Here is a 25,187-nt window from a genome sequence, read left to right as displayed (position 1 = left end):
ATATATATATATATATATATTCCAAGGGCGAATTTTTTATTTTTTGGATATCATTATTGTTTCCGGATATGTAATAGGTAGTTTGAAAGTGTACGCGCGGAATTTTCTTTAGTTAACAGAGAAAAAAAACTTAGAAAACTTAGTACGACAACTTAGTATTTGCTTTATCAAATATTCCGCCCTGAACAATAGGAGAACTGACCAAAGTAATTCAACAAAGGATCATTAAGACATGAAAAAGCATACTATTTAAAAAAAGGATGTTCTATAGAAAATTATGCTCATACAAAAAACAAAGAGAATAAAATAGAATTTTTTTTTGGTAAAATCTGCATAAATGAATTTACTATAAACTGCTATTTTTTAAAAATGCATTCACTTCAAGCATTGAATGGTTTCTTTATAAATATAAACTAATACAAATCAAAGTAACGGTAAATAAAAAATTCTGGTTACGCATTTTTTTTTAAATTTTTCATTCTGTTAATAATCAAGTTTAATTCAATCGTATACTATTTCAAACCTTTAGAATCTTTTTAAAATTGAATAAACAATTAAATAATTTCTGATGTTTCTCTTTATGCGCAATTAGCTGAATACCCGTTCTTAGTAGGGGGTGGAAAAAGGTATGCAATGAATGTATCAGTACTAAAAATTTCGAACGAATTTTAGATTTGGAACTAAAATTACCCCCTTCAGCAGCTATTCAATGATGATGATGGAACTAACAGTTCTGGAGTAATAATACACCCACACAGACAGACAGACTCTGTATTTTATTATTATCGATAATTTGTGAGCATTTATTGTTTAATCAATAATAAAGATTTGAATTTAACAATGTCTTTCGAAATGTATTACAAACATTATCGTACTGAAAACCCCTTAAAGTTCGCTTAGGAACTAATAGAATAGTTTAAGAAGACAGATAAGATAAACGTAATGAAATAAACGAATACAAGGTATATGGAAGCTTTTTGTCCTTTTTTTAATTAATAGGATTAAAAAACAAAATCAGCTTGTTATTGTTGGATCGTACATGAATGTCCCGAGCATTTATTTACATCCCTTAAAAATTTCAAAACAAAATTTACAATTTTTGATGATTAGAGTTTAAAAGGTTGGACAAAAACTGGTCCTACTAACGAGGATAGCCTGGTTGGTAAGAGGTTCATGTTCGTGACATCATGAGTTTGAATTCTGCCTGAAGAAGAATCCCAGTGTATTAAATGGTGACAGGTGCACATTAAATCTGTCAGTGTCACAAAGTCCTCCTAGTTCTCATAAAAATCAATACCTCTTTGGGTACTTAATTGGAAATTGATTGTCTTCTGGTTCAGGTCCACAAAATTACGATCTGTAGATGAATGTATGGAGTATGAATGGGTCCTCCCTTTAAATTGACTGTGTTATGTGTGTGGCTGAAGTCGTATTCTTAGCCATTAATGGCGTCACTGAAAAACGAGAAACGCACCTTCTGCCTTTACAATCACTTGGTTCCCCATAACAGGCTTGCTGATATTGGCAAATGGCATCAGTATCAACAACAACAACAAAACTTTTTTTCTCAAAATTGCTCCTCAGTCCCCACATTAGACATTTACTTTCTTTTCATCTACGCATGGGCCTGAACCATTTCCCATAATATGGCCCATCTTCACAGTGTAATAACTCTCAGGTAGAAATTTTCAAGTTATTGATTTGTGAGAACTTAGTAGTTCTCAAAATGCACCAGATGACGATCCAATCGTTCTCCCCTCTGATCTTCGCAATGTAACTTATATTATCTAATGAGTATCTTATCTTATTATTTTAAATCGTGGTATTTTATTTTATTATCATTACTTTATGAATATGAGTACCTTATGAATATTATGTCTATCTAACATTTCATATCAAGGGAATATTGAAAATGGAATGAAAAATAGAAAAATAATCATTTCCACCAATTTTCTTTTATCATTGATGATAAAAAAATAGTTACAATTGGTTTCATTTTCACTGATAATTGTTATTGATAATCATTTCATTTTGTATTTTATCAAAATTATTTACTATGATAAATTCATATCTTATGATGCTTTTTTCAGATAAATCCTATGTGATGAAATAAATATTGAAACTACGTACAGTTTACGTAAAAATATTTAGAAGTAATCGTTAACTTCTTCAATATCTACTCCTAACCCTCAAATTCTTCATATCCGTCTATTACTTCAAATTATAATTTTGACTAACTATTGTTCATTCATATTTTTGGGTTACGTATGAATCATGTCTCAAGCATTTTTCATTTAATAGGCACCTCATTAATTCATATATAGTCCGTTTTGTTACTCTCAAAACATTTTTTTCTCAGTTATCAGTTCCTAACGTTATTTTTGATCATGTATTCGCAAAATTCTTTGATTATAATAAAAACTTCAAGGAGAAAAAGAAATTCTGGCAAAATAACCGTGCTGTATTTTACTACAGTAAGTATGGTAAAATAACTGTGTGTTTTTTCTAATTCTTAGTAATGACATCTCTGGTTAAAAGATAAAAAAAGAAACATAATTTTGGTTAAATAAAACCAAATTATACGGTATTTAAACCATTCATTTGATAATTTTTTTGACCATATGGTAACGGTTTAACAGAAGTTCTGGTTTTTCAAAATTATAGTTCTTTTTATCACACATTTAGGGATAAATACAAAACTGAAAAGTAAATTTAACCGAATAAATGACTTATATGCCTAAGGTATCATGATAAAATTACCAAATTTTACTACATTTACCGAATTTTTTCACATATGTATTATAAAACTATAATTTATTTTCAATTTTACCGAGATCCTTACCAAAATGATTCGTTAAAAATTACCCAGCATTCCAAAAACTCGATAAATTTTACCATATTCTGGTAATTTTGACCATATTTTTTTCCTACTGTACCAGTGTGTTAAGCAAAATCCATCAATGTTTGCGTGATTTTTACTAGAATTAAAACAATACCTGTGATTATAATAACCGTACAAAAATATTAAACAATCATTGAGAATAAATCCTATGAAAGTGTTTAAAACAAAAATATAAACTTTTTTCTTCCATTCACAAAAAATTGTCGTCGTCGCATGTTGGAAGAAATGCGTGTTTGAACTTGAAACTCATCATTTCACCTAACATAAACTCAAAAATGTGAACGTAAAGTCTTAAAATCTTAAATTCACTAAATATCATAAATTCGTAATCTTAAATAGATTAAAAATTAAATTTATTTCTTAGAAATATTGAAATGCAAATAATATCTTAGTTACGTCAAATCTAATTGTAATAATTAAGTAAATTAAATTTTTATCAAGACATAAAAATATTTTTGTTAAGCATTCAAATGCACATAACTTCTTAATTCAGAGGAGCAAACCGTATTTAAAAGATTGCAATTTAATATATAATTTCTTCAAGTTATCATTGGCTTACTACAACTTTTAAAATATAATAATATTAATGTATATACCATGCTAATAATGACACATATTAATAATATCCGTATTAATATTCATATATAAATAATATTATAGTAATAATATTCATATATAAATGTAATATTAATAATATTGCATTTACAAAAATAAATACGATAATATTAGTTTGTCAGAGTAGACAGGTGATTGTTTTTCACTTGTAAGATTTTAATGTTAAATTTTTTCAATGATATTTACAGTTTGTGTGAATTCAAAGTTCTTTCATAAAAATATTAAACTGTAACGCTTATTACTATTTTCCAAAGCTGAGAAATGTTCAATTAACTGTTAAGTTCTTGCGTTAACAGATGGCGCCAGTTCGTATATTTTTTATGTTTAAAAGAAAGCAACAGCTGGAGAAAATTAGGGAAGATTATTTTCTTAAGCATCTTATTTTTTTGAAACTTCATCTTAACAGAAAATGATTATTGCTCAGTGTCCCACCAATCAACTTAAATAAATATGGGGTAATATATTTAAAAGAAAAACTTTTAGTAAAATTTAAACCTATTGTTCTTAATAATTTTATTTACCAAACAAAATGGTATTTAAGAAACAGATTATAGTAGAACATTAATATATAAAATATAAATAACTTTGACAAGATCATGGGAGCACTTGAATATACTCGATAATATCTTTTAGGACTTCAAATACTATTTAATACACTTAAATCCTTAGTATTTTTTTTTCTTCTCGTGTTTCTTCTCTTTTGTGATAATTAACATCCAAATTACACTACGTTTATAATTCATGTATAACAAATATTTGGTATACCAATTTAGAACACCATTTTTCAGTTTGAAAAATTTATATTTTAATGTTTTTGCCATTTTATAACACATGCACTGGGAATTTTAATTATATCAGCGTATTCTTTAAACTATTAGCATTGTTCTTAAAAAAAAATAGAGTTATGTATTTTTTTTTCAGAAACATTTTACCAATAGTATGTGTCTTAATAATCACATGGAAAATCTGAAAATAAAAACTTATTTTTCTATTTTATAAAACAAGTAGTGGAGCATATATTTTATATGAATGTATTTCATTAAATATTTACATTATTTTTTTTAAAAAAAATCAAAAAAATTAAATCTTTTTAGTTTAGACTTGCAGCATTTGACGATCTAGCAGCTTCAGTTTATGATTTAGAGGATCTTTCCAACTTGCATTTGACTTGCAGTATTTTTATTTTAGAAATTCATAGAATATGCAATTGGGCATATTCTTATATTATGTGTTCCATCAAATATTTACGACATTATTTTATATAAAAGTTATAGTTGGTTAGTTAAGCTTTTTTTGCCTCTTCAGAAATATTTCACTTACTGTATAGAAAAATGTGACTTACACATTAAAAATTAAAAAAATAAATTGATAGAATATTATGTATTTATTAACTATTTATTGCATTCGTAATCTAAGATACAATTATCCCTGAATTTAATAATCACAAAAGTCAAAACCAAATTTCACTTCTAAAATAATTCTTAGAATGTTCTATAACAGTTAAAAAATGTATGATGAATTTAAGAAATATTTTTATGCACCCAAAGAATTAAAGCAAAGTTTTATAAACAATAAAATTAATGTTCAAAATATAAATGTGTCATTTTATATAAGCTATACAATTTTTTTTTAAAAAACTAAATAAAAATTTAAAAAATATAGAGAAAGAGCCCTGCTGATAACATTTACTTACTCCCTGCTGAACACGTGATTTAATTAGTCTACCGGGATAGATAGAGGATTCTACCGGGGTGTGCAAACCCCATAGCTTCCCTTGTTTTTTTTGTTTTTTTTGTTTTTTTCTTCCTTTTTTCATTTTTTCTTTGTTTTTTTTAAACTTTTTCCTCTTTATTTTGTCCCTAATCATATTTGAGTGTGCACTGTTTAATTTTTTTTATATATATGTTTAGCAAATGATTACGTTTGTATTTGGCTCACTATAACCACATCTGACTTTTGTGCCATTGAAAATACATGGAATTATCTATACCCTTTAGTAATTCTTTTAAACTCTATGGAATTTCATACCAAAAAAATGAGAATCATATGTATGCAACATTTTTTTCTTCAATATTCTAAAAACTAGAGCCCTGTTTCCATTGAATGAAATAAAAAGAAGTCTCTTCCTATAAGTATTCTTGTTGGAATTTTGGAAGATAAAGAAAATTAATAACAAAACAGTAACTAATCAAAAAATAGCTAAATTTAAAGTAATATATCCATATAATTCTGTTTTGTTAAATTATGTTATATTATATTATAACGTAATTTTGTAGGTCCTTGTAATGTGTTGAAATTGCATAAAATTGAAATTTTCTGCTTCAAAAATATTAATATTTGCCAGAGCGTCACGTTTTTTTCAACACAGTTTTTGGTTTTCTCGTTACTCACTGTACACATTCAGAATTATTGTAATATTTTAAACTATAACATGGGTAAATATGCAACAAACGTATATTGCAATCAGTCGTACCAAGTTATCGCAAGATTTAATTCATAAGTGTTCCAATGATACTATAATTTAACTTGAACGGACATTTTGTAAACGTAGAATATAATTAAATTTAAACACGCTTATAAAATATTAGAGTTCAAAGCCCCGATATCATGGTTTAATTTGAAACTGATTTTTCTGGGAGTGTAGTATCTACATCTACAGGACTTGAAGAATAGTTTTTGGTCCTTACTTACGTTAATAACGATTATAAAAGAAATGTAAACAAAATATAGTTTCATCAAAAATAAAGATTTTTATTTACATTTACAAAACAGTACCTAGCAATTTTAAATTCTGCTTTTGTTCTGATTCCAGTGCCCTGCCAACCCCGGCCCCAATTCTGTTTTTAAGCTTGTAAATTGAATATAAAAGCATATGCTATATTATTTTTCCTTCACCGAAAACTTAATACATTTTTCTTTTTGTTTTCCTGATTTTATGAAGTAAAATTTTCACTCAACCACTTAATTGAAAACAAATGTGTTTTTTTTCAGACAAAAGACTTCTTCTAACATTTTAAGACAGTAATGAACATGTTTTAGTTCATTTATAAAACATATATTAATGCAGGCACACCACAAATACTAATATAATACATTAGATAACAATTATACATCGTCCTAAAAATTAAAAGTTTGCGGGTGAAAAGATAAAATTTTTAAAATTAAAGTTATATGTTTGTTTTCCTTCAAATTAACTCAATTACGATTAAAATCTTTGCTTAATTATGAATTACAATTATTAACTGAATTCAAAAAGTTTAATTTCAAATGTCACTCTTGTATTGAAAAAAAACTCAATCGAATAAAAAGACCTCAAAGTGAGAATTAGCCAAAACACCATATAAAAGAAGCACATGTTTTTCTTTCTTTTTCTTTTATACGTTTAGATCGTTTAAATGTGCTTTCGCTATATCCCAAGGATAGAAAGCTGTAATTGTAATTTACCTGCGCCAATGAGTTCCCGATATTGTATGTAATTGATTTAACGCTTGAAACAACATAGCATTTAAGGAATCTAAACTTGTTACGTTGTTTTTATGCATGTAAACTGCAATTCAGTATATTATCGAATAGGCAATCAGATGTGTACTCAAACAACATTTTTTTCACTTTTTTAAAAGGTTTCTATGAGAAAAATTTTAAAATTTCACCCTTTTCTCAAAACAAATTAGTTATGAAACACGTCTTAAAAATCAATTAATACTGATAATGAAATTGTAGAAAAATTATGTATTTTGAAAAATGATTTTTGTGAAGAAAGAAAAAACTTTTTTTTCCGAAATCTTAGTTTCTTAAATCAAATGCTTATTTTCAGAACGAAATACAATTTTATGGACTTTAAGAGTAAATTAAAATTTGATAAAAGGACATTTTACTTAAAAACTCTTGCTAAAAGTAGGTGTATAGTAAATAGGTTTTTCTTCAATCTGAATTATATGCACATTCTTAGAAATTTCTTGGAAAAATGGTTAAATAACAATTTACTTAATTTTTATAACACCATATTCAACCAAAACAATCAAATAACCGCAAGAAGATTATATTTTAAATATTAACGGTGAAAAATATCGTGCATTGATTATTTTCACCAGATACGGTTAATAGGCCACTGTTTTGAACACTTATTGTAATCACATGCCATTAAATTTTCTTTTATAACTTAACTTCATCGTTCTTTGTGTATTTTTGCNTTCTTAACTAGTGCTTTTTAATGAGTACTGAAAAATTTAATTCTGACTAAATTATTTTTTTCCTTCTTTTAGATTTTTATATCAACATTGACTTAAATAAGCCATTTGCTGAAAATAACTTGAACTCATTTCTTAGCTTTCAGAACTGTTTATTTTTTTAAATATATTATTTTAATATTATTTTTTTAAAATATTTTTCTGATATGACTTAATTTTACTTATGTTATCTTTTTTATTTAAATCAAAGTAATTGTTTATTGAGATATTAAAGAATGAAACGAAAATGTTATGTTATTACAAAGAATTAAATGCTGCATTTTCCAAAGATTTTAATTTGATTTCAAATTCACCGTAACTTTAATTTTTCTGTGGAATAAATTCCCATGATGATTTAATGGTATTTTTATGGGACTTATTTTGCATATTTACTACTTTTATATTTATTATTATTACTCCTTTAAATGATAATAAAAATAAAATGAAAAAATTGCCTCCAAAACTTGTGAAACACCAAGCTATTTTGCAAAATCAACAGAGATTTAATAAAATTTCGTAGAATATTTAGAAATCACAAGAGGGGAAATATTTCGTAATAAAGATGAATAAAATTTCGTAATAAAGATGGAACTTTAAAAAGTAGTAATGGCAATTATGGGGATGCTATCTATTACAAATTATTTTCTGTCTACCTAATTGCAGAAAGCTTTTGCAATCGAAAGATAAAAACTCATTAACGAAAATAGTTGCTCAGTTACTTAAATTTGCAACAATAATTTAGATTTTAAAATTTGATTGTTAAACTTTATGCAATTACATTTATTGAATCTCATTTCATTGTCTGGTAAAATGAAAGTAATAATTAAATTTCAATGAAATATTTTATTACTTATTTAAATACTGATGCGACTGATAGTAACCCCTGGTTGAATGGGAAGTGGGATGTATGGAGGAACAATTTTTATGGTATATATACACACACACACACACACATATACATATATATATATATATATATATATATGTATATGTGTGTGTGTGTGTGTGTATATATACCATAAAAATTGTTCCTCCATACATCCCACTTCCCATTCAACCAGGGGTTACTATCAGTCGCATCAGTATTTAAATAAGTAATAAAATATTTCATTGAAATTTAATTATTACTTTCATTTTACCAGACAATGAAATGAGATTCAATAAATGTAATTGCATAAAGTTTAACAATCAAATTTTAAAATCTAAATTATTGTTGCAAATTTAAGTAACTGAGCAACTATTTTCGTTAATGAGTTTTTATCTTTCGATTGCAAAAGCTTTCTGCAATTAGGTAGACAGAAAATAATTTGTAATAGATAGCATCCCCATAATTGCCATTACTACTTTTTAAAGTTCCATCTTTATTACGAAATTTTATTCATCTTTATTACGAAATATTTCCCCTCTTGTGATTTCTAAATATTCTACGAAATTTTATTAAATCTCTGTTGATTTTGCAAAATAGCTTGGTGTTTCACAAGTTTTGGAGGCAATTTTTTCATTTTATTTTTATTATCATTTAAAGGAGTAATAATAATAAATATAAAAGTAGTAAATATGCAAAATAAGTCCCATAAAAATACGATTAAATCATCATGGGAATTTATTCCACAGAAAAATTAAAGTTACGGTGAATTTGAAATCAAATTAAAATCTTTGGAAAATGCAGCATTTAATTCTTTGTAATAACATAACATTTTCGTTTCATTCTTTAATATCTCAATAAACAATTACTTTGATTTAAATAAAAAAGATAACATAAGTAAAATTAAGTCATATCAGAAAAATATTTTAAAAAAATAATATTAAAATAATATATTTAAAAAAATAAACAGTTCTGAAAGCTAAGAAATGAGTTCAAGTTATTTTCAGCAAATGGCTTATTTAAGTCAATGTTGATATAAAAATCTAAAAGAAGGAAAAAAATAATTTAGTCAGAATTAAATTTTTCAGTACTCATTAAAAAGCACTAGCTAAGAAATATCATTAAGTAGAATATTCGCCCTAGTAAAAAATATTACATCGGAAAATAAAAGATGGTGAAAAAAATTAAAAGTATAAGTTGAAAGAGTACTAGGAAAATTTTACGCCTTGATGAAAATGTATAGAAAAATGACACCCAAAAAATATAGAAATCATTATTTTAAACGATGGAAATATATTCAGTTAAAAAAAGGCAGCGATATTTTTTAACTTTCTCCATCGATTTCTCTTCTTACAGGTTTTTCTTTGCAATCTGAGAGCAACATTACGAAGTTGTTAAACAAATGCCATTAATGTTTCAGATGTCAGACGCTTGTTATCGAAAAATATTCTTAAATGGGAATTCTTTACAATGTCAATAAATTTTGATTTATTGTGTAGTTTTCACAATTTGTCATTTGAATGACGTTTTACAGAAAGAAACTTGTTTTTATTCAATGATTATAATTTGTGATAAGGAGAAATTTGAAATTATCCTGATTATTAACTTTACATATACTTTATATTTGAAACTTCATTTCAGATTATAATTTTATAAGTTTTAACACGTAGTCAAATGGTAATATAAATTTTATCTCTTTGATATATACACTTATATTAACATAAAGTGTTATTGAATTTTAACACTCTAAATTCAATATAATATTGTAAATCACTGTTAATCTCCTAAAGTATTTAAAATTAAATCATTGATTTTTTTTTGCGTTTTATGATAATGTATCTTTTCTTTATCGCGTTATATACAGTTCCTGGCCTAATTATTAGACGCACTATAAGAGTCTATGTAAAATCCTTATTATCAGGTGATACTATACAGCGTTATTGTTTTTACGAGACTTAAACCGGTTTGCCCTTGTTTACGTCCATGTATCAATTGGTTAAATTAGACGATATATGATATAAATTCGACGATTGGATAAATTAGATGACATATTCTATAAATATAGAATATTTATTATATCAGGTATTATATTAGTATATCATAATAATTAGACCGAATTATTAGATCCACTGTAGTTTTTTAATAATTACATGTTTTGTATGCATTACTTTTATATTTAAACACACATTTAATGGGCTGTTATTCGTGATATTTTTTATACACTTCTTATTTGTATTTATTTTTAACGTACTGCATTACGATGTTAACTAATTGACAGACGAACCTAAGCAAATGCAAACCGGTTTCAGCAACGTAAAAACAATATAGCTGTATAGTATCACCTGATAATTAAAATTTTACATAGAATCTTATAGTGCGTCTAATAATTTGGCCAGGGACTGTATTATCGCGTACCGAGGTTAAATTTTGTAAAATGTTGACACATTTTTTTCTAAGTTCATTTGAAATATTTTTTTCTTTTTCAAGTCTTCAATCTTTCATATATTTGCGACGAAAAACAATCGTCGCCTTAAGAGAGAGAGCCCGTTTAGTCGCGCTGAAAGCGAGGGTTGGCTACACAATAGAGTAGAATATGTCTCTTTGACGGGTTGCATGGATGTTGCTACGTCGTTCCACGAACGCGTCTTTCCTAGAACGGATTTATGTTCCTATACCAACAAGGGCTTACAGCACTCTGAGTATCTCAGACAGCTTGCTCTGGAAACTATTCATAAAATTCCAAATGATGCTTTACAGATCTACACTGACGGTAGCATGGGTGCTGGTGCTATATCGGGTAGAGGAATTTTCATCTTAAAGGGGACTGGCATCAAGATCTGTATCAAAAATCTTGATTTTTGCTCGGTTTTTAGGTCAGAGCTAATAGCCATAGAGGAAGCTGTGAATTTTTGCATTGCTGACAATGTCGATTCAGATGTATGGATTCTGAGTGACAGTCGTAGCTCCATACAGCACCTGTCTGAATGGTGGAGGCATGGTGACAGAACGACACTAAACATTGTCCAGCTTCTAAATTGCTTGAGTCACGACATTAGGATTTTCTTTCAGTGAGTACCATCGCACGTGAATGTCTACGGGAATGAAATTGCAGACGGTCTCCCCCTTGAGGGCAGCCATAGAGATACTGCTGGCGATGACCTTCTTACTTTCTCAGAAATAACATCCCGGACTAGGCAAGATATTGGTTCCTGTTGGAAAAAATCTCCTGTGCATGATTGGTATGGGGGAGGCCGACCTGGTCTTGCTCTGATCTGGGCAAGCAATAGGCGTGTCCAAACGGCGCTTGCCAGACTTAGAAGCGGACACACTCGATCCCAACGTCACGTTGCGGGCCTTAACGTCTATCCACCCTGCCCTAAGTGCAATGTGAACCAGTCTGCTCCTGCCCACATCCTATCGTGTATTGGCTGCCAGAAGAGACACCTGGTCTCCAACCCTGCTGCAATAGTACATAGCTTTGGGAGCTTTTTGGATGAGTTCATGGACTCGATTTAATGCTTCTGTTGGTCAAGGGGGCATAAGCAACAACAACATATTTTGAGAAAGTTTCAATGATAGTAATAAATTTAAATTTTTACGTGCACAGAGATAAGAATTCTGGTAAAATTACCTTACTGTATGGGAATAACATTTTGGATTAAAAAAGAAGCGCAATTCCGATTAATAAAATCAAAATATACGGTATTTAGACCTTTCAATTAGTAAATTTTCCGTTCATATGGTGACGGTTTACCGGAAATTCTGGTTTTCAAAATATAACTTTATTAACACATATTTAGTAAAAAATACAAAAACTGAGGAGCAAATTTAACCAAACAAATGGCTTTTATGCCCTGCTCTAAGGCATCATGATAAAATTATTAAATTTCAACACAATTTCCAAATTTTCTCACATATTATTTATTGTTAAATTTATCAAAACCATTATCGTAGTACTTCAGTAAAAATTACCAAGCATTTTGATGTTCCTATGGAGCTAGAAATACGGTTAATTTTACCATATTCTGGTAGTTTTAAGCAAGTTTTTTTCATCAGTGTAAAGATGTATAATCAATGCTATTGTTTTGAGCTATATGTCTCACTCCATTGTAATCTAATTTCGCTCAATTTTAATTTTCCAATCCAAACAAAAATTTGAAGTTTCTAGAATTGTAGTATAATCAATTTTTAATAAATAAAAGATTATTTTTACAGTTCTTAAAAATTCTTTTCAATATTTTCCAAAAAAAAAAAAAAAAGTAGAGCAAATGAGATACATAATTGGCTTTAATTTAAAGAAGTAAAATCAAATGCTCAAAACAGTAAAAGTATTTCTTTAGCAAAATTAATTTTTGATATAAATTGTAGCCTGTTTTTAAACTTTCTAAAATTGTTTTTACTAATTTATCTCCCAAAGTTCAAAAAATTTCTCTTTTTGAGAAATAAAATTTGTTACTTCGAGAAATTCTGAATAAACAAAAATATTTTTTTGGCTTCTTAAATCTATAAGAATAATTTATTTGCATAAACATAATATTCTCAGAAAAATCAGTTCTTATCAAAAACCATCAAATCGGTAGCGTAAAGTATAATATAATGTAAATTCTCTGCTACATTAAAAGGTGCAATTGAGAATTATGCTTCCATATAATTTCATTCTAATTAATATACAATCAGGTTTCAGATGGTTTAATTAGCATGATAATGTGGTTTGACTTGGCATTGTTTTAAAATTGCAGCGAATTCGTTTGTTATTATGATTCAAAATAAAAATAATAATTTTTAAGCATTTTGAAAAAGATTTATACCAATAATATTCCATATATATTGAAACCAATTTTGTACGAGCTTGTTCTCTTCTGAAAAAATATAAGTAGATACTTTAAATTATTTTACATTGAGAAAAAAAGATGGAAAAACTGTTAAAATTTGGTAAAATTTACCGTGTTTCTAGCTCTAAGGGAACACCTGAAATCTTGGTAATTTTTATCGAAACACTTTTCTAATGATTTTGGTAAAATTAACAATAAAATATGAATTTAAAGTAAGTGATACAATTTGATAAATGTGGTAAAATTTGGTAATTTTTTCATGATACATTAAAACCATTTACTTTGTTAAATTAACTTTTCAGTTTTGCATTTTTTACTAGTATGCTAATAAAAACTACAATTTTGAAAACCAGAATTTTCAATAAACCATTACTATATGACCGAAAAACTACCGAATGAATGTTGATTTTATTAATCAGAATTGTTCTTTTATCAGAAATGTTATTACTATACAGTATGGAAATTTCACTAAAACTTTTTCTCCGAATAACCAACGAGACTCGTAAAATGACACAAGATTATTTATTTTTTTAAAAAAAGATTGTTTTTAGACTTTTTAAGGATATTTTGCAGATTTTGTCCTATATTAAGAAACCAATTTAGTGCAAGCTGATTTTCTTTATTAAAAGTAAAAGTACAATCTTCGAACCATTTTTACCGCTCCCACAACAAAACTAATTTTTTTTCGATTGTCAAAGGATTGTATAGGAGATTTCAAACTGCGAGTTTTCTTAAACTAGACAGGGATTATTAATTAGAAATTAATACATTTATCTTTGGTTTTACAAATTCACAATCGCGTTGATTTTCACGTTTTATTGAACTAAATTTTTATTCTCGAATTGACGAGTGCACAACCTCTTTAAAAAAAATCCACGAATGACGTTTGACACTTTTGGGAAACTTAATCACTATTTTTTCTAATTTCAATATGAAACTGTAATCTTTTAACAAACCTTCGTAGCTAAATCTATTTCTAATATCAAAATTACTTAATACGTAATGTTTACATTTATATCATTTAACTTTCAAATAGGCATAAAATCTTATTTGTACAATTTTTAACAATATTTGGGGAAAAGGGTATTTCAAAATCACTTGGAATTTACTATGCATCACTAATGATAAATTTTATTTTAAAAATTTCAAACTCAATATTTACTAAAATTACTTAATTAAGTTTTCAAATAGTTAGCCCATTAAGGGTTATTGGGAAAGTTAAAAATTCAAGGAAAAATTTTACTTAGAAGTGAAATACAATATCTATTTTAAAATTTTGCAATTAAAAATGAACTTGTTTTATGATTTCAGCTATTCTGTTTTAAGGTTAGTGCAAAAACATGATTTTGGGCAAAATTTTCGAAATTGAATTTATTATTAACTTAATTTAGCTTTCTAAAAATATTTTACTTTTGCTTGTACTCAAATTATTTACAAAGTTATAATAGTTTTTGTTAAAGGTGATAACAGTGTAGACTGATGATTTTTAAAATTTAAATGCTTTTATCTCAAAACTAGATTTTTACACCACTTTAAACGCGATATCTCATGTTTCAAAATAAATGTTTCAAATTTTTTCATTTGAGTTTATAATTATAGCACACATGTTTTGAACTACAGACTAAGAGAAAAAGTAGAATTTCATTTTTATGCATGTTTTTTCACGAAGACAAATGCGGAAATTTTTAAAAATTTTAATTTTTAACTGCACTGATTCCTAACTCAGTAGTATATGCACTTGCTTTTAAGATAATAGTTCAAATAGCCTTCTAACTTTCGAAATAAAATCCTTAAAGGATTTTTGTTTTAGGCGGTAGAAATTTTTTACTTAGTTTATGTTTTACTATACGCAAAAAAATGCTTTATTTTTAACTAAAAACGGCTATTTAAAATAAATAACAATAATTTTTGTTAGTTTAAAAAGTTTTTACACGCGAAATAAATAAACTAGTTTTTTTAAAAAAAATTATATTAATATTTAAAGAAAATGCTGCCGAAACTAGTCGGATTCTTTTAAACAATCTAGTTTGTTCAACGCAATATAATCCTACCTTTTATCAGTGTTTTGAAAGTCAGTGTTGTTGAATCGATAGATTTGACAAAAATATGCTTTATTTTTACCTAAAAATGGCTATTTAAAATAAATAACAATAATTTTTTGTTAGTTTAAAAAGTTTGTACACGCGAAATAAATAAACTATTTCTTAAAAAAAAATTATACTAGTATTTAAACATAATGTTGCCGAAATTAGTCGGATTCCTTTAAGCGATCTAGTTTTTCCAACGCTATTGAATCCTCCATTCTATCAGTGTTTTTGAAAAGTGTTGTTGAATCGATAAAATTGGCAAAAAAAATGCTTTGATTTTATCTAAAAATGGCTATTTAAAAAAATAACAATGATTTTGTTGTTAGTTTAAAACGTTTTTACACATGAAACAAACAAACTAGTTTCTTTTAAAGAAATTTATATTAATATTTAAAGAAAATGTTGTCGAAACTAGTTGGATTCCTTAAAACGATCTAGTTTTTCCAACGCTTTTTAATTCCCCATTCCATCAGTGAACAAAAACAAAATTAACCCTTCATGGGATAGATGAGAATTTTACAGGTTCTTTGTTCCACCCCCACTTTTACGAATGCGATCCTATCCAACATGCTCATTCACGTGACCAACCTCCCACATCACCCTAACTCCTGCTCATCTGAAAGCATCCCCATACAAAGCTTCCGAATCTAGAAGGACGCAGACGCATCTTCGATTCTCACTTTTTCTCTTTTCATCTTCAATCTCATCACTTTGAATTAATTCTGAGTTTCAACTAAGCTTGAGAGATCCTCATCAAAATTTGATAAAGGTCAGTAGCTTTATTCAGATTTTTAAATTCGTTTACTTCAGTTTTTCCCTTTTGTTTTTATCGATCTTCATAGGAATAGATTCGCGCATTCTGCATTGTTCACAGAATCATTAACAGGTAGAAGGAATCGAAGAACGAAACACATGTGCTTTTGTTTTGTTGCTGAGGGTAGAAGGTATTGCAGTAAAACAAACTTCACTTTTCCAAAAAAAGAATAAAAATATTCTTACTCGGTTATAGTGAAAGTTAAGAAAATCGTTAGATTTCAAATTATTAAAAAAGTATCTACAAATTTTATTTGATCCAAATTTTATTGACCCACTGAGGGAATTCTAAATATTTCCTATTTGAAAGACTCAAATGATGTTTATAATAACTAATCGTTTCATAAAACTTATTTTTATATAAAATATTCTATTATAGAACCGTGGGAATATAATCGATAAATTTTCCAACAAGTGAAAGTTAGAAAGAGTGTTTATGATAAAAGTAGCTTTACGAACTTTAAACGTTTCTTTTTAATGACTTTTATATAGATTTTGTTATTTAAGATACACCTTGAGCACAATCAACTAGATTTAATTGTTGAAAAATATGTTATTTAGTAATATTTTTTATTTAATTTGGATAAAAATATTGTTTAAGATTAAAGTAGTTTTAAGAACCTAAACGTTTCTTCATAATTTAAGAAACACCTTGAGCACAATCAATCAAATTTATTTGCTGAAAACATGTTATTTAGTAATGTTTTGTATTTTATTTGAATATATATTTTTGATCCCTGTAACTGTTTTATAGAGAGAGCTTGAATAAATTAGAAGTTAGGTTTTGTTGAAATCAATTTTTAAAAATTTTGTTTTACTAGAAGAATTTATTCTAACTTAAAGAGATTCATACTATTTTTCGTCTTAGTTTCTTTTTACTCCTACTTGTCTCAAACGACTTGTTTCATACATGGTTAAATGTTTCAGGGAGAATAGATAATAATATATTGTAAATAATAAATAAGGCAATATGAACTTTGACTATTCTAAAAAAACTAGGAAAATAAAATTTTGCAATATAAAAATATAAAATTGCAAGGAGTTATTTTAATTAAAGAATTTCAAATAAGAACTGCATTTAAAAATATGGTAATTGAAAAGTTTCAATATAATTTCATGAAACGCTGTTCTTTATTGCATTAGCAAAAACTGTATTCTAATGAAAATTCTCGTTTGTGTCAAAATAAAATATGTAGGGGAATAATGTTTATTTTAAAAATTAAATTTAAAATATTATTTTCTTTTAATGAAATGAATTTAAATCCTTAATCATTTTTGCAATGTTCAAATCTTTAATTATTGTTTGAGTCAATCAAACAATACTCCATCGAATAATACTCAAACAATATATAAATGTATTAATGTTTTTTATGCATATATAATAACATTTCCTAAATTACCGTTATTTTAAAAGTATTTTTACACAATCATAATCACAAAATAAAACAACTTTTTTACGTTTAGTCTATGAAAACTAATTTGAGTAAAAAAAGACAAGTTTTGATATTTAAATAACAAAATGTAATAAAACTTTAAATCTTTGAAAATAATTAATAATATCATAAAAAGCTTAACCTTTCCACAATTCGGGTTGCAAATTGTTTTCAAACTAAGTTACTGAAAATTATTTTACTAATATGTATATACACTGAGAAAAATAGTATAGTTGAACTTCCAGAATATGGTAAAGATGTAATAATAATATAAATATTTCTTAACTTTAAATCAATAAAAGTTCACGTATCGCTGATTGAAACTTTAACGAATGCGTAACGTTTTCAATACCACCGTCTTCTTATGAAACGTAATACGGAGAAACTGAGATTATTTCTCACTGTTGGTAAAAACTATAATACATTGTACACTTTTTAAAAAAGTCAAAGTATGCTTTTTAAACATTGTAAGGAGTTTTTGAAATCTGCAAACTACTATAATATCTAGCATAATACTGTAATAACTTTAAAAATACTGTAATAATTAGCAACTGTGCAAACTGTTGTAATAGCTGTAATGAGTTGCAAATATAACTAAACAAATAAAAATAAACTACTGTAAGAAACATTTAAGATTATGTATAAAAAAGGGGACTCCATTCATTTTTTTATGAAATAAGCGAGAACAATTAAATCTGATAACTACGCTAAAAAAACAATGAATTAAAACTACCAGAATATGTTAGAATTTAGCGTGTTTCTGACTCTATGGGAACACCAAAAACCTCGATAATTCTTCTGATGCATTTTTGAAAGATTTTGGTAAAATTAACAATTAAATATGGTTTTATAATATGTGATAAAGTTTGGAAAAATTTAGTAATTTTGTCATGATGCCTTTATTTACCTTATAAAAACCATTTATTCACTTAAATTTACTTTTCAGTTTTGTATTCTTTACTAAATTTGGGGAAATAGGAACTTCACAATTTCACATTGAAAATCACAATTTTTCTTGCAAACCGTTCCCATTTGAAATATTACTAAATAAATGGTTTAAATACCATATATTTTGGTTCCTATTAACTAGAATTATGTTTGCTTTCTTTATCAAAAATGTCTTGACCGTACAATAAGGTAATTTTGCTAGATCTTTTTCTCTGTGAACAATTATGATGATTGTATTAATTGGAAAGTTTTAAGATATTGTTGTAATAGAGTTTTAAGACACATTTTAAGACAAGTTTTGTAATCAAAATAAAGCTTTCATTTTTGTACATGCAATTGAGGTGAACATGGTAAGGTATTTTAGAGCATTTACATAAACTTGAAAAACCACTAAATTCATAAGAATAATTTATCACTATGGAATTTTTATACAAATGGATGGAATTTTTTGGAATAATGGATGGAAATATGGAATTTTTACACATAAAGTTATTATTTAATGTAAACACATTTAAAAGGAATTCAATTCAAGTAAAAAAAAACCTTTAATATGATAATTTAATACATTTAAAATAGTATTTTAAATTATAAAATTATTTTATTTATATCTTTACAAAGAGTCTGTGTAAGATTACAGTTAATTTTATTTTCAAAAGACGTAGTTTTAAGTTAGAGAATTAGTTAAGTTAGTTAAAAAATTATGAACTGAGAAGATATTAAACTAAGTTTTAGAATATTTTTAACAATTTTTAATATTTTTTTACAGTGCACAAGAGTAACAGATAATACTTTTACAATATATTTCACTAAATTAAAATTATTTTAACATTTTCTTAATAAAATTTAAAAGTAAAAGTTCAAATGTTTCATATTTTTATGAGTATACTTTTTTTCGCAAATCAGTTAATTTTTAACATTTTTAACTAAACCCAATATGTCATGAGCTTAATTTTAATTCTCATTAAGTAATGAAAGCGGATACCTTCATAAAAGTATAACTGAATAAAGTCTTATGTATACATTTTAAAGATTTGATTGCTTCATTTTAAAATTGTATCTTTCTTTAAATGCATAAAGAAATATTTATGTATTTTTGGGGATTGTTAAATTTTTAGTAAATGAAAAATCACCAATACCTTTCACGTTTAGTTTAAAACATAAATTTTATTCCTTTAAATCCAAAAACATTCTATTGTGGAGAATAATATTCTGAATATATTCGGGCTAAATTTCTTGCTGTGAAGGCTGAAAAGGTTATGAAAGGCTGAAGAGAGAACGCTATTTTAAGAATGCACCTGTTGACATTCATCTCAACAGGTGAGATTTCTGATAAAAGATCATTATATCCTATTCCAGAAGCATATGTCATATTTACAATGTTCCTTGTTTACATATAAATAAATAGAGCTAAGTATTGTAGTAGCTCATTTTCCAAACATTCTTAAGAAACGTTTCTAATATAGCTCCTTCTTACTAATAGAAAAATTTCAGCAAGAAAATATATTAAAATATTTTGCTTGGCACTTTAAATTTTTTTTAAATAACAATAAAAAATCCTATAATTTTTAAAATTTTAATCTGATTCTTTTAATTTTTAAAGCAAATAAATTATCATATCTTTGTACGTAAACTTTTATTGGTAAATCAAACGCTATATAGGAACAAATTCTATAAAAGAAAATATATAATTAAATAAAATTAATTTCTGACTGCATTAAAATATAAAGTTATTAGCCACAAAGACTGCAATGCAATGTGTGAAACTTTTATCACTAAATCAAAAGCTATATGGAAACAACATTTATAAAAGAAAATTTATAACTAGGTAAAATTAATTTTAGACTACAATAAAATATAAAGTTATTAGCCACGAAGACTAAGTATTTAATGGGTGAAACTCTTATTACTAAATCAAGCGTGACATAGGAACAAAATCTATAAAAGAAAATTTAAGTAGGGAAAATTAGTTTTAGACTGCAAAAAAAATATAAAACAATGCATAAAGCATAAATTAATTAAAGAAGAAAATAATTTTCGAATAATTTTCAGCAGTCCTTCCTCAATTCTAAGAAAAAGAATGACTGTCACTAATGCCGAAGATATATCCTTCTGTATTTTGACGTATACGATGTTGTTGGTACTTTTTGACTATTTTATCTCAGCTTCACACACTGAATCTTACTTTATTATACTCCAACACAATGGAAACCATTCTGTTCTTTGAGTATTTATAACCTTGTTAAACTGGAATATCGATAACCTTTTCTCAATCGAATTTTAAAAAGCATTGCATGCACTAATTGTCACGGTAATTATTAGTAATTTTAAAAGACAAAATTATTTAATTAAAATTTGATTTTGATATAAAAGGTTTAAGTAAATAACAAATGTATCTATTAAAGTTCAATGTATGTAATTTGCTAATTTGACTTTTTAAGTTAATTTTATATGTTCTAGTAAAAGTCTAATTTGTCACATAGAAACGTTACGAAATTAGTTTCGATCTCTCAAAAGTATGAATTCAACATGTTTTTAGTTCATAAAAATGTTTCGTTTTTCCCCATCTCCCTTGTCATTCATTAAGCTATCACATTATAAGATTAATCATTTTTATCTCTCATTTGAAACTTAAAAACGATGAATTGTTATAAATCATTGTATTATAGGAATTATATATATTATTTATTAAGAAAAATCCAACCCCGCTATCGAAAAACATCAACTTCATCGATTGAAAAAATATTTTAAACTAATTACCTCTTATGAGTGATTCGAAAAATAGTTCACTGTTTTATAAACAAATAGTCAGTTATAATGTAATATAAAGAGTACGAGTGAAAAAAAGTAATTAAACTCTCATTAAAAATAAAATATTAATGCTTCCTTGAAAATAAATGCACAAGTATTCGAATGTTCTATTCTTATTAAAATACTTTTTATTCATATTTTTTGGTAAAATAACTTAAAATCATTTAATATTAATATATCTCTAATATGAACTCAAATAATTTTTAATTTGATAACTTTCAGCAATGCAAATAAACCCGAAGAATTTGAAATCATATTTCCACGTATTTCTGAATGTGAAAACAGTAGCCATTTCTAATTAATGTTTTTCTCATCTAGAAAATTTCTGAAGAGAGCTTAATTGGGTCATTAATGATATTTCGTAGAATAATATTTTAGAAAAAAATATTCTCAAAAGCTCAATCATAAAAAATGATGAAATATTCTTGTAAAGAAAACTCTTTTCTAATTTTGAATTCAGTTCATTATTGAAAGCATATGAATTGTCATTTTATTTTATATTTCTTATTTCTACAAGATGTGTTGAATATTTTTCTGGACTTTTTAAATAATTATATTTTTACCTATTAAAAATGCGCATACCAAGTTTAAATGAACGCTACTGTTAAAAAAGTAACTCCGAATATATTTCACTGGAGTAAATTTAAAACTTTTGTAGAATAAACTACAGTCGGACCCCAATTTAACGAATTCATAGGTACCGAAAATATTATTCGTTAAATCGGGGATAAATCGTAATATCGGGAGCAAAATAAAAAAATATTCTTAGCTTATAGAATACCACAACATCTCTAATAAGCAAATACACAAAATAAATATAAGTCTTACGCTTTTTATTCATAAACTTAAAATACAGCGAATGATTACACGCTGATTAATTTGAAACTTTAAAGTATTTCATGAGTGTATTTCCTTGAAAGTATTTCGTGAAAGTATTTTCTTGATTTCTTACTTTAAAATGTTCCTTTTCATAGTCATGAAGAGAAGACAATACTCCATCATTTACATCTTGCTGCATTAGGTATGTTTTCACTGTTTCCGAACCGTGCAAAGCATTAGAAAAAGTGTCAGTTTTCACTGGAGACTCATTATCATCGACTTCCATGTTAGCATCGCCTTTCACGGTTTCCGATGAATCTACTTCATTAACTTCAGTTTCATAGATCGATCGTCCTTAGTCCGTCATCACATGTCACGTAATCATTAAAATCTATTCCAGGAGCAATTTCTTTCCATATGACTTCCTCTGAAGTAACGAATGAAAAGTGGACTTTGTCCTTTTCCGCTCTTATCCCTGGAAATAACGCTTTCTGAAAGCATTTTTCTATTGCATTTTTCGAAATTTGGTTCTAAGATTGTCTTAAAAGAATAACGCGTCCAAAACAGTGACTCTGTATCTAATCCGCCCATTTTTCTCTAACGATGCTATAATTTTCCTCATAAGCAACTTTCTGTAATTAATTTTTACGGAACGAATGATACCAAGGTCTAGAGGCTGAAGCACACTTGTGCAATTTGCAGGGAAAAACACGACTTATGTTTTCACTGTCCACAGGACATTAATCAATAAACGAAAGAATTTTTCTCTTGTATCTTCAAAGACTAATCTAACGACGTCAAAAAATCTGTAAATAAAGAGGAAGTCATCCATGATATTTTGTTTGCTGCTTACTTTGTGGTAAAGTCCTTACATTTTTAAAACATCTCGGCTTTGCTCCTTTTCCTATCACAAATGGCTTTAACTTGTCTGTTCCATCAGCAAAACCGTAATCCTCATTTTGCTTTTTTTTTTCGTCTAAGCATTTTTCATTTCTGTAACAGAGTGTTTTGTCGGGTTGTAAGTCGCAAAACAACCCTGTTTCATCTGCGTTATAATTGTTGAATGGTGAATATCCTTCAATCAGGTTGAGCAGCTTTTCTTTCCAATCTTTAACTAAATTTTCATTTACATCTACCTTTTCTCCGCACACTCTCTTTTGGACTATTTCGTATCTTTCTTTGAAACTGTTGGATGCAGAAAAGACTTATACATTATGCTTTTCAGCTAGTTGAAGAGGTTTTTCTTTGATCAAAGACGGCTATATTCTTGGTGCGAACGATGTTGAAGCATTCCATTAGATCATACTCAAGAACAGAAAGAGGGGTAGCTTTCAACGACTTTCTTACTTTCAACGATTTTTCATTACATTCTTCAGAAGCCTTTTTAATTTCTGTTTGTTGTAGTTAAAGTTGATGTGGAAATATCTGCCAATGCGTTTTCTCGTGCAACGTTTTTGTCTAACTCTCATAAAATGTTAAGCTTTTCACTCAAAGAAAAGCGTTTTCGTTTCCAACAATTTATCATTCTTCGCAAACTCTCAAAAATCAAATGTTCTGCAAAAATGAACGTCCAACACACCTTACTTCTATGGAATAAAGAAAGGGATAGATAAGAAAGAAATTTCCTGTCCTCACAGGAGTCTTGTACATCTCACTTTGTTATTGTAGAATGGTAAAAAATTTTCTACAAAAATTACAACAAATAAATAGAACACAAAAAGTAAAAATAACATGTAAAAACAGAAAAAGAAATAAAAGAAAAAGAAAAAACAGAATAAAGCATAGATAAAATATAAGTTTCATCTATAAAGCGAGTAGTGAAATCAAATGTACTTACATACGGGAAATTTTTCAAGAATGATTTAAAAAATATTTTCGTAACAAGATTGCCAGATTGCAAAATATGAAAACAAAAGTTCAAATTAAGAGTAACTAGAGTAGTTTTGTTTTAAAGTGCCGTTCTTACTGCATTGCTGAAGTGCGTTTGATTTGTTAGTTACCAAGGATGGGCCCGAAATGGATGTGCGCAAGGTAATATTATACTGGATAATTTAAAGAAGTTGACCATAAATAATTTTAGAAAATAAATATTTATTTAAGAAAAAAATATAAAATAGAAAAGAGAAACATGTATTGCTTGTTTTGCCCATAATTTTTGCCACGGATATGCCCGAAATGGATTTTTACATGGAGAAATTATATAAATTAACAAAGAAAAATTTTTTGGTAGATAATTTTAGCCACGGATTTGCCCGAAATGGATTTGCACATGGGAAAATTATATAAATTAACAAAGAAAATTTTTAATAAATATATCCACACAAATATACGATTAATTCAATGATTTTATATGGAATTGTATTACTTTAGTTGGGTATCCATTGTTTATTATCAAATTTTGAAAGAGTTTATCGATTTGTTTTTGCGAATATAATCGCGTGGGCTGATGAAAAGATTATATATTTTATTTTCCGGATTTTTTAAACAAATTTTATCTTTTTTTTCCAGTTGTTTGTTATTTTTTATTATTTTTTTCTTCCCCCACCCTTTTTTTCGCATGTCTGTAATTTTCCTTTATTTTATCTTCATTTCGAACTAATAAGTTCTGTTTACTTGCAGCTTATGCGCAATAAATGATACTTATTGTTTTTCTTAATATATATCTATACAGTGAAACCTCGATTTTACGTCCCCCGAATTTACGTTTTTCCCGCATTTTACGTTTTTTTCATCAGGACCCAGTTTTTCCGTATACCTCCAATGTTAATTTTACCCGGATTGTAAGTTTTTAATTTACGGAATTTCCCGCATTTTACGTTTTTTGTAGAAAGAAAAAAAA

General features: G+C 26.9%; 1 protein-coding gene across 10 annotated transcripts in view; it reads left to right on the top strand.

The window, feature by feature from the left end:
- The window catches only part of LOC107456224 (cAMP-dependent protein kinase catalytic subunit 1), a 428,744-nt gene that overhangs the window by 125,687 nt on the left and 277,870 nt on the right, over nucleotides 1-25,187 (top strand). Inside the window, exon 1 of one of the 10 annotated variants that reach the window (XM_016074043.3) lies at nucleotides 16,143-16,296. The exons of the other annotated variants lie outside the window; for them this stretch is intronic. The gene's annotated coding sequence lies outside the window, so the exon portion shown is untranslated. Of the gene's footprint in view, nucleotides 1-16,142; nucleotides 16,297-25,187 lie in introns of those variants that run through there. 10 annotated transcript variants of the gene reach the window in all.

This window comes from Parasteatoda tepidariorum, chromosome X1, assembly GCF_043381705.1.
Source record: "Parasteatoda tepidariorum isolate YZ-2023 chromosome X1, CAS_Ptep_4.0, whole genome shotgun sequence".
NCBI lineage: Eukaryota > Metazoa > Arthropoda > Arachnida > Araneae > Theridiidae > Parasteatoda > Parasteatoda tepidariorum.
Note: the sequence above shows the minus strand (reverse complement) of the source record. Positions and strands in the feature narration are given on the sequence as shown.